General features: G+C 41.6%; 1 protein-coding gene across 4 annotated transcripts in view; it reads left to right on the top strand.

Annotated features, from left to right (window-relative positions):
• PRKD1 (protein kinase D1) overlaps positions 1-12073 on the top strand; it is a 301367-nt gene that overhangs the window by 189606 nt on the left and 99688 nt on the right. The gene's annotated exons all lie outside the window — the stretch shown is intronic.

The following is a 12073-nucleotide window of genomic DNA, read 5'->3' as shown; positions in this document are numbered from 1 at the left end:
TGTGACTGCCGCTGAAATAGTCTAGTGCTTCCTTGGTTATGAAATCACAGATTGTGCAGCATGCATAGGATTCGCCTTTGTCTCACCAGACTCCTGCAGAACCCTTTGTTGCCTTGCATTCCATTACTGACCTTTCCTTTCACCTCCAGCAGCTGCAACTGACCCCAGCCAGGCATGGTTCTAGGGGTAGGCAAGCAGGGGGGTCGCCCTGGACACCAAATTCCAGGAGGTGCCATTCCACTGTGTGGCTCAGCTTTCGCTTTCACTCCACTCTCTGATTGGCCAGTTGATTGGCTGGCCTTTTATTTGCTTGGCTTCTTGTGGAGGCAGCAGGCAGGGCGGGATGTGGTGGGTGGTCTCTGAAAATCTTTTCTGCCCTATCCAGCAAAATGACTAGGGCCACTCCTGGACACAGCACTCTGTTGGACCCACCTTCATATCCCTTCTATTACTTGATGAAGTGGATTAGACCAAACAATTGTGGTAGATTCTGTCTTATGCCCTAGTATGCTGTCTTTAACAGGATATTTCCTTGTATTGTACAGGATATATCCATCCATATTGGATGATTCAGAGAAAGGCAAAAAATGCCTCATGATAGGCAAATAACGAATAACCTTTCGTGCACCCTGAAGTATGAGCACATATGCCAAAACAAAAACTAACAAATAAGCTGTAGCTATTACCATTATTTTTACAACATTTGTATCCATATTTGAATTCTACCAAGCTCTTAACCTCAGAGATATTTTGTTGCAGTGTGTTCCACAGATTACTCATAAATTTTATTTTTAGAAAGTATTTCCTTTTATCAGTATTAAGCTCATTGCATTTTAATTTCATTGTCTTTCCTCTTGTACTGTACTTGTGTTATGAGAGAAGGTAAATAGGAGCACTTGCTCTAATGTCTCTGTACTGCACTTTATTTTGCGCACATTTATTGTGTTTCCTCTTACTCATTTCCTCCCTAAACTAAACCACCCCAATCTTTTCAACCTCTCCTCATATTGAAGTGTCTGCCTCCAGGAATTTGTTTCCCATCTCTGAATTTCTTCTTTTTCTATTGTATCTTCTTTTCAGGTAGAGTGCCCAGAACTAAACACAGTATTGCAAGTGAGGACACACTACTGATTTATATAATGGCATTATCATGTTTTCAGTATTTTTTCAATCTTATCTGTTTATATATCCTGCATGAAATCCTGGTCCCATTGAAGCCAATGTCAAAACTCCCATAGACTTCAGTGGAGTCAGGATTTCACCCTCAGCATTTTGTTTTCTTGACCAGCACTACACATTTAGCACAGATTTTACATTAAGCTGCACACAATGATTCCCAGGTTTTATTTTTTCCTGAATTATTACAGTTAATTTGGAGCCTAGCAATATCATTCAAATAAGTATGACTAGTTCAAATTTACATTATTTTCTTTTAGTCAACTGCATTTCATTTGCTATCATGTTGTCCATTCACTTAGCATTGGTAGGTCCCTCTGAATTTCCTCAGTTTTATCTAACCTAAATGATTATGCTGGGTCCCAGCTGAGTCAGGAATTGGGAGAGCACAGTGGTATACGGTCATGTTTGTTTCCCTCTGGGTCTCATAGTCCTGTGCAAAGAATTTGAGGCCTGGGACCAGGGCTGGATTAACCCATCACTGGGCCCTCAGCAAACATATAAGGATATTGCTTAGCTAGCCCACTCCTATCCAGTTCAGTCAGTGACTGGCTCCTGCTGCACAGCCATTCCCTTATGTCTACCCCCACAGGGCTCCCCACTGCCCCTGTCATCTACCCTGTGCAGACACCCACCACCATTCCTTTCCAACTCCTGGATGATGGTGGTGAAGCTCTGGTTGGTCTGGTTCAGATACTGGAGCAGTAGCTGGCCCCAAGGCAGCAGAGAGGAGAAGCCACTCTGGCTGCCCCACCACTGCTCGCCCCTCCATCATGACAGGGAGAAAGGGGGGTGCAAATCTCAGTGAGTAGAATTGCAACCTGCTGCACAGGGTTGCAGTGCCAGTCAGATTGGGTCCCCCCCCCCCACTAATTGGGCCTTGGGCATGTGCCAGGGTTGCCTGTGCCTTAATGTGTCCTGGCCTGGCACCATGATACAGGAGAGCATCTGTATTCAGGAGAGCACTGGAAGAAATGATTATGTCCCATTGACTTCAGTGTGACTTAATCACATGCTTAAATGCTTTCCTGAACTGAGGCTTTAGAGTCCAAGACTGATTTTGATGTGTAATCTACACATCCATGAGTAAAAACAATAAATATCCAGATAATTCATGAGTTCATAGACAGCATAAACAACGAGGAGTCCTTGTCGCACCTTAGAGACTAACAAATATATTTGGGCATAAGCTAGCCCACAAAAGCTTATGCCCAAATAAATTTGTTAGTGTCTAAGGTGCCACAGGGACTCCTCATTGTTTTTGCTGATACAGACTAACACGTCTACCCCTCTCAAACCATAGACAGCATAGTTTTTCTTCAAGTGATAGTCCCTATGTGAAAACAATGAGGAGTCCTTGTGGCACCTTAGAGACTAACAAACTTATTTGGGCATAAGCTTTCGTGGGCTAGAACCCACTTCATCAGATGCATGGAGTGGAAAATACAGTAGGCAGGTATAAATACACAGCACATGAACAAATGGGAGTTGCCTTACCGGGTGGGGTGGGGGGTCAGTGCTAATGAAGCCAATTCGGTTAGGGTGGATGTGGCCCATTCCCAATAGTTGACAAGACGGGGTGAGTATCAACAGAGGGAAAATTATTTTTTGTAGTGACCCAGCCATTCCCAGTCTTTATTCAGGCCTAATTTTTGGCCTGGGCACAACTGTTTCAATATTCTCCAATGGACTGTAAATATAGTAAATCAGAGAGAAACAAGTATAAATGTAATGGAGGCATTGTGTTTAGTGAATTTGTCTACCATATGATTTTAATCCAAATCAGACTGATTATAACAGAGTAAGATATTATAAGCTATTGCTTTACTGTCAGTCATTTGAATTCTTTAATATCACTAGTCAATGTCCATTTTGGATCCATCTCTTCAATGAACTTTAATTACAGTACTCACTTTGTTTTCCTGTGCTAAATGATTATCTCTGAAGTGCAATTTTATGATTAGCAGAGACTGAATATATAAACTAAGCTAAGGCTGATTTTCCCCTTGGGTATAAAACAGGTAAATTCATAATGAAAGGATGCTGTGTTTGGATTTCAAATGAATGCAAAGTCTGTTCTGCTTTATAGGTTGTATTTTTAAAACTGTCTAATCGTTCTAAAATTAACAGAAGAATATTAAAATTGAACTTTAGAAATACAGAAGTTAAAGATGAGTCATATATATTGGCTATTTATGAATATTAATATTTTTCCTCTCAAATTAAGAATGTATGTATATATTAAGCAAATATTTTTGAATGATTTAACCATCTAGATTTTATTGCTTATGCCTCAGTAACAGAAAGCTGTGGTGGATAAATAAGGATATTAATTTCATTGTGGAATTTCCTTGTAACTAAATTTTACACAGTTCAGAGGTGTTTACATAAATGTCAAGAATACATAGTAGACAAAGGTTTTCCCCATCTAAGTTTCCCTATCTCAGTATAGATTTATTTGTATTAAAATGGTACAAATTGCTAATAAATTATTTTAGATAGGGACCAGGACAAATTAACTTTAAAGAAACAAAATGGGTATAAATCAATTCTCGTTTTCCATTCAGAGAACAAAACAGTGGCACAGTCATTCTGTCAGCTGTGTACGTTTAATTTCCAGGGAAGTCACAATTTCCATTGAATGAGATGATTGGGCCCCAAACATAAAAGTTAAGCTTAGTATAAGCCCCATTCTAGTTCAGAAATCCAGGGTCAGATCCTAAGCTAGTGTAAACGGAGCTCTGACAATTTATACAAGCTGAGGACTTGCCTTGCACTGGTTGCCAAAAGGTCATATCAATGAAGAACAAAATGTCTCCCTCTGCTTTTCTATAATGAAAGAAAAGTGTAAATTCATTAATCATTATGACTGGATGAATGAATCCTTCCCAAAGTTATTTTTGTTATAATGTCCATGGTTTAGTATGACTTAGAATTTCTTAGGGATGTTTGAAAAGATGGCAACAAATGAGTTCTGAGTTAAATAATAGCCCATTATGAACTGAATCCTGCAACATTACCAAGCATAGCATTTACTACTATGAACAAGCTTAAGATTTTGTCATGGTTACTTTTAGTAAAAGTCACAGACAAGATGTGGGCAATAAACAGAAATTCACGGAAGCCCGTTGCCTCTCTGTGATTTTTACTAAAAAATAAGTGGGGGCGGGGAGGAATGATAGCTGGAGCTCTATGGAGTGGGGACTGGCAGCCACGACCATTGTAGGGAGCCCAGCCCTGGCACAGCCATGTGGGGGGAGGAGGTAGGTGGGGCCAGCCCAACGCGGTGGCGGGGAGCACACAGCCCTGGCTCCAGCCACTAACAGCTGAAGCCAAAGAAGTCACGGATGTCCTGTAAAGTCACAGAATCCATTACCTCTGTGACTAAATCGTATCCTTCACTATGAGTTAATGACTCATATTTTTAAAGGTATTTAGGCATTGAGGCACTCAGCCTAAATATTTTTTTTCTGTTCTGAGCCAGCTTTTATTTTTACATACAGGCACACAGTGAGGAATCTGAAAGTTGAAACTTAGAATGTAAATAGTCCATGTTAAGCCTTTACTACGTGTGTGTGTCTGCAAGTGTATATATAATAATTTAAAAAGTTACAAGCAAGTGAAAAATCATTTTTGAACAGTTATTATAATTTAAAGAAGACCTAATAAAATCCTGCTCCTTTTGGGCTTGTCTTCACTGGAAAATGAGGTCATCATAAAACATGATCTTGGATCATGACTAAACCTTACTGAAACTAGCTTGCAGAATGATAAATGTGTCTTCACTAGAGAACTGGGTGAATAGAATATACTGCAGGCATGCAGCAAGACCAAGTTCACTGCTGCTTACATTTTTATTTTTCCTGACTATTTTTATTTGAATTCTGAACACTTAATGCTGCATTAACATAATGTTTTGCATTTAACTTTGTTACAGATAAAATTGTTCTGTTTAATATTCTGCTTGCAGTCTGAATTAAACAACAAATAGAGTAGGCCATCACTATGTAAATGATAGAAAGCTCAATTTTTATGCTGAGTGCATGAGCCATGATGACCTGTCAATTAATCTGCAGGGACCCCAGCTGGATCAATTACAGCTTTAGTAGAAGGGATGTCAATTCTTTCTTTACCACTTGAGTCAGCCTGGGAGAAAGCGAGGATAATACTGACAAACAAAATCAAAATGAGAGGATGCACTGAGCAACCAAAACTTGTCATCAGTTTATCCATTGCAGGTGGGACTGAATGCAGCAGTAGCAAAACTACTTATGGAAAAATTAAATTTCAGATTCACTTCAGTCACAATCTTCAATTCTTTTAAATCAATAGCTAATTTTGGGTATAACTAAAAATGAATTTTTCTTCCGTTAACTTATCAAACTTAGAAGGCCAATGGCATATTGGGTTGTATTAGTAGGAGCATTACCAGCAGATCGAGGGAAGCAGGGCTGGCCTTACCATGAGGCGAACTGAGGCGGCCGCCTCAGGTGCCAGACTGTGGGGAGGTGCCACTGGGACCCAAAGTGTAGAAAATTGTGTCTGCTGCTGGTGCATATGTATTCTCTCTGCTACCTAGAAGAGCAGTTACCATGAGAGGAGTAGAACAGGAAGAAGGCAGAATTGAAACCTTTCAAAGTTTTGGCCCAAGCGAGAGGGCATGGGGGCATCATTTGAGCTCCCCGCCTCAGGTGCCAAAATGTTGTGGGCCGGCCCTGGAGGGAAGTGATTATTCCCCTCTATTCGGCACTGGTGAGGCCACACCTGGAGTATTGTGTCCAGTTTTGGTCCCCCCACTAAAGAAGGGATGTGGACAAATTGGAGAGAGTCCAGCGGAGGGCAACGAAAATGATTAGGAGGCTGTGGCACATGAGTTATGAGGAGAGGCTGAGGGAACTGGGGTTATTTAGTCCGCAGAAGAGAAGAGTGAGGGGGGATTTGATAGCTGCTTTCAACTACCTGAAGGGGGGTTCCAAAGAGGATGGAACTAGGCTGTTCTCAGTGATGGCAGATGACAGAACAAGGAGTAATGGTCTCAAGTTGCAGTGGGGAGGTCTAGGTTGGATATTAGAAAACACTTTTTCACTAGGAGGGTGGTGAAGCACTGGAATGGGTTACCTAGGGAGGTGGTGGAATCTCCATCCTTAGAGGTTTTTAAGGCCCAGCTTGACAAAGCCCTGGCTGGGATGATTTAGTTGGTGTTTGTCCTGCTTTGAGCAGGGGATTGGACTAGATGACCTCTTGAGGTCTCTTCCAACCCTAATATTCTATGATTCTATGATAAATAAAAGTTATTGCATTGTTCAAAGTCTATGCTGTGCCTTTTCTGCATTGTATCTGATATCTAATATATCATTCACAAATGAGCCTAGACAAAAATTTCTCACTAAGCCCTGCAATTTAGCAGTCCATCCCTGCTCAGCAAAGCACTTAAGCATGCGTTTAACTTTAGATACATGTTCAATTCCCATTGACTTCAGTTGGACTTAAGGATGTGCTTTAAATTAAGCATGCGCTTATGTATTTTAATGAATAGGGATGGACTTTAGCACATGCTTAAATGTTTTGCTGAACTGGAGCCTAAGTCATTTTTGTTAATTATAATTCTCCATTTAATAAGTAATTTGATTACTAATATGTTAACAAAAATGCTGTTGCATTTTCAACTGCCTATATTACATCTACAGAAATAACCACTGGAATATGGCAACTAGATTATGTAACAGTTTCAGGTCCAAACCCAATAGACAATATACATTAGTTTTGATTTACTTATGTGTTCTGGCTGATGACACAGAAGGCAAATTTACTTTGACCAGTGTAATATCTCACTGGCCATCAAACCAGGCATAGATTTAACTGAAAGTTTCAGGCAACACAAACATTTAAAGATTATTCCTATGAACACAGAGCTTGTTTCCCTAAAATAGTTGAATTTAGAACCTAAAATATGCACTGTGGGATCAAGCCCTGAGAATAACTCACACTGTTGTCAATGGGAGTTGCCAGCATGGAACACATCTCAGGATCAGTTCCTTACTTTGGATGTGTAGATGCCAATTCGTGTTCAGTCCAAGCCAAAGTAAACTCTTGAAGGAGTCTGCTAAATAATGTAAAATATATTTTGATTATTTTTGTTTATGGATACCCCAAGGCCAACATTGACTTAACAATGGAGTTGACCGCTTTATTCTGAAAAACCCTAGAGCAATAACTCCCCGCAGTTGTTTTTCTTAGGTGATCTAAGCCTTGGTTGACTGAAATGCATCTGAATAAATGTATATTGTTTGTCTGCAGCCCATGTTAAATAATTCAAAACTATTTTAATTCTGAATCAGGATGTCGTAATCTATTGGACTGTCTATAGGAAGGATGCAATTATTAGGCCTGGAATATTAAATCATTTTTACATAGTCTATTAGGAAAATCCGAAATTGGAAACTCCGTACAAAACAAATGACGACCCATTCATAAAGGCTTTTTGACTGGAGTGAATTTCTAGGTGATTTGGGTTGCGTAAAGTGGAAAAGGATTTGTTTAATTCCATAGTAGTGAGTCATTTGATCCCATTTTTGATTTGATATGATGAAGATCTGTGATACAAATTCCCAAGTCTAAAAGCTAGTGTGATTAGACAGAGCTAACACTATTTCTCTGTAGAAATTCTAAGAAATGTTTTTACTAAGTGGTGTAACCTCATACAGAGACAGAACTGACTTAACTACAGCTGGCCTTTATTATAATCAGCTCTATAACTACTGCAAAACCTCCCCTTGATTGGTATTTCAGTTCTCTCTCCATTAATGTGAAAGGACTGGGAATGGTCCCAACAGTGGTTGGGTCTCAAGACTTTATTTGGATTGAACCATAAAAAATTAGCATGACATTGTGTGATGTATTACTTAGGCTCCAGTTCCCGAAAGTATTCCTATTCAGGACAGCATCTAAGCATGTGCTCAATCCTGTTCACATCCATGGGATTTAAGCACATGCTTAAATTCTGTTCTGAACCAGGGCTGATTTAATCATATGTTTAAATCCTGTCTTAAACTGAGGCTTTAAGGATTGTCATATCTTGTCTATCTGTTTTATGTAATGCCCATGAATGCAATATCTGATCAATAAAATTATTCACAGATTAGTACTGTGGCACAAACTCAAACACAGCTTTAAAAGACATTTTTGTAGCTTTAGCTGCATGATTAAAATATAAATACACCACTTTGTTCACACCTCCAGGGATATATCGTCTTTGCTAAGGCCCTGGCTTATCTCCCTGTAGTACGCTTTAAAGCCTGTTCCCGATCCTTCAGATTGTCAGTTTCACTCCCACTCTTGTAATGAGGCCAAATAAATCTTTGATTCAAACCAAACAATTGAACACTGATGATCTGGAACCAAAATGTCTTTATATACTGTAGCTGCCTATTCTGTAGTTTAAGCCAATCCCAAAATGATTATTCTAACTATCATAGCTGTTCCAACAGTTGGAATTGTTGCACCTGTCCCAAGAGGATTTGAAATTTACTTCAACGAGTGCAGGCCAATTTATGACCTTTCTGTGAAACTTCCTATTCTTGAGTGATTGCACATCTCCATTCCAATATAGGTGTGTGTGTGTGTGTTCCGAGTACAGCCACCATAAATTTTTCCCTCAGTGATATCCACCGGGTCTTCCCTGCCTTTGTACTGGTCACTGGAACTAGTGGGAAATTCTCCTCCCTGTTCTCCAGACAGCGATTCCTCATCATCGGAGTCATATATCTTCCACAGCAATCGGCCCTGGCATGCAAGTTGGTACTACCCTGTGATGGACCTGGGCCAGGCATTCTGTCAGTTGCTTGGCCTCCTGGATAGTGGCAGGTGCCGTTACAGTGGCCCTTCTGGAACCCATGGGCATTTCTCCTTACACAGGGTTCTCAATTGAGATGCTCCTACTCGACGGCCTCTGAGGGAAGAGTACTGCCGCCTCTTCGAGCAGAGCCTGATCCAGGCTCCAGTACCAGACCAGTACTCACTACCAGGAGCTAAAACCACATGAGCTGGCCGGTGCCAAAAGCAAAGACCAGTGCTCCTGGCTGGTGCAGGATTCCTTCTCCTCTTTTCCTGACAAGGCCTGTGGCAGGAGCTGACATAGCACCCTCCCATGACAACTATAAGGATGTTCTTAAGAGAGTGGCCCAAAACCTGGGCATCCAGATGGAGGAGGTTAAGGAATCCTTCCCTCTTTGTTGGACATCTTGGCTGCAGCAGGCCTGTCAAGAGTGGCCCTTTCCCTCAACAAGGCCATCAGGGACCCAGTAAAAGACAAACCCCAGCATCCCTACCTCCCACAGCCAAAAAGGCCAAAAAGAAGAACTTTGTCCTGGCTAAGGGATATGAATTTTTACTTACTTATCCTCTCCCAGAATCCTTGGTGGTCTCAGCTTCCAATTAGTGAGAGCAACAGGGTTTACCATGAGTGGCCCCTAAGTCAAAAGACTCTAAGAAGCTAGTAGACCTGTTTGGGAGGAAGGCCTACTCAACTGGGGGTTTGCAGCTCAGGATCACGAACTAACAAGCAGGTTATGACTTTAACGTTTGGGACTCCTTGTTAAAGTTTAAGGACTTGATGGGCCAAGAGGCCAGACACAAGTTCTCCTCTTTGGTGGAGGAGGGGAAGTCTTTAGCAAGGGCTTCCCTACACGGGACCCTGGAAGCTGCAGATTCAGCAGCCAGGTTCATGGCCTCCACAGTGGTTATGCATAGAAATTCCTGGCTCCAATCCTCAGGCTTCCCACATGAAGTCCAACAGACCCTCCAGGATCTTCTCTTTGAGGGCACTTTGCTCTTTTCAGAGCAGACAGACTCTAAGCTCCATGGCCTCAAGGATTCCAGGGCTACTCTGGAGTTCCTGATCTTATACACCCCAGCATCTATGAGAAAGGATTTTATGCCCCAGCCTTCCTTCTGGTTCTTCCTTCCACCGGCCAAGAAGGACTCACAGAGGAAGAGGAGCAGAGACTTCAAGCAGAGACCTGCACGCCAGTCGTTCTCGTCATCAATGCCTGCTTCCCCAAGACATTCCAGACACTCTAAGCAGGCCTTTTGATGGGACTCAGGGGGACAGTGTGCCAGCCACAGAGACTTTGGATCCAACCTGCACTTTCTTTGCAGACCACTTGTTCCACTTCCTTCAGGCATGGTCCCGTATTATTACAGACCCTTGGGTACTAAGCACAATAGAAGTGGGATATACCCTCCAATTCAATTTTCTTCTGCCCATCCCATCCCCCTTCCCATTCCTCTTCAGGGACACTTCTCATGAGCCACTTCTAGGCCAAGAAGTGCAGTTGGAAGCCTTGGAAGAAGTTCTATAGAATTTAAGTGATTGAGGGTTCTACTCCCATTATTTTCTAATCCTGAAAGCCAAGGGAGGTTTCAGACCTATCCTGGACCTGTGGCAGCCCAACAGTTACCTCAAGAAGGTAATGTTCCACATGGTCTCATTGTCTTCCATCATCCCTTTCCTAAATAGAGGGGACTGGTACATCAGCCTTGATTTGAGAGATGCTTATTTTCACATTTTGATATTTCAGGGGGACAGAAGGTTCCTCAGGTTTGTTGTGAATCACATGCACTGCCACTTCACAGTTCTCCTGTTCTGCCTATCAGCAACATCATGAGTGCTTACAAAGCACATGGTGGTCGTAGCAGTCTCCCCAAGGAGGCAAGGGGTTCAGGTTTACCCTTACCTTGGCGACTGGCTGGTCAGAGGCTGGACTAGGGCTCAGGTGGAGTCCAGCATACATCTCATCCAGTCAACCTTCTGGGACCTAGGCCTGCTAATGAATATGTAGAAATCTACCCTTTCCCCGGTACAAAGGATAGAGTCCATTGAAGTGGTGCTCAACTCTGACCAAGCCAGAGCCTTTCTCCCAGAAGGGCAGATTCAGGCAATCATGATGCTTATAGAGCACCTCAAGGAATGCCTGATTATAACAACACGGAGTTGCCTGAGGCTCTTGGGTCAAATGACCTCATGTACTTACATAGTTCAGTACGCGAGACTTTGACTTAGACCTCTCCAGGCATGGCTGGCTTTGGTGTACTCAACAAAACACCACCATATGAACACAATCCTCAGGGTTCCTCACCCCAGTTTTCATCTTCCTTGGTTGGTGGCTGGACCCGCTGGTGGTTGGCGTTCCGTTCTCATGGCCCCATCCATCGCTGTCCCTTGTCACAGATGTATCAGCACTGGGCAAGGCGCACACACACCTACATTGGAATGGACACGTGCAACACATCTTGAAGAACAACAGTTATGGAAAGGTTAGTAACTGTTTTTGTTTTTTTAACATTTGACTAGGCAAATGGTAACATGCTTCCTGTTAAGAAATGGTCTGCATCAGTGGCCCTCCTTGATCCACTTTCATTTTCCGTGTTTGATAATGACTTGCAGCTACATGCTCCCATGCAATGCATCTTAGCTTCTGCCTATTTTCACATAATGATGCAATCTTATAAAATAGTGCTTAGAAAAATGTCTTGAAATTTGGTTGAATCCTTTGCTAATTTATGGCAGAGGTTTAATGCACCAATTATTCTTTATGCCTTTGCTAGAAAACAGATAATACTCATTCTAGATTACCAATATGTTATTTATCACATTGCCTCAAAGAGAGTCTTAATAAATCTGGACGAATGTAGCAACTACCTCATACAACCATTATGAAAAAGTGGCAAATAATCACACCTTTAAATTTTGATGAGAACATTTAAAACAATTTAAAAATAAACTTAAAAATATCCTTGACCAGTACATTAGAATATACTATAAAAATGAAGGATTATAAAATAATGTAAATGACAGGCTTGGACATGAGTACAATAGATATTATGAACAAAGATTTCA

The sequence above is a fragment of the Lepidochelys kempii genome, chromosome 6 (genome assembly GCF_965140285.1).
Source record: "Lepidochelys kempii isolate rLepKem1 chromosome 6, rLepKem1.hap1, whole genome shotgun sequence".
Taxonomy (NCBI): domain Eukaryota; kingdom Metazoa; phylum Chordata; order Testudines; family Cheloniidae; genus Lepidochelys; species Lepidochelys kempii.
This window is presented reverse-complemented; position numbering and strand designations above follow the sequence as displayed.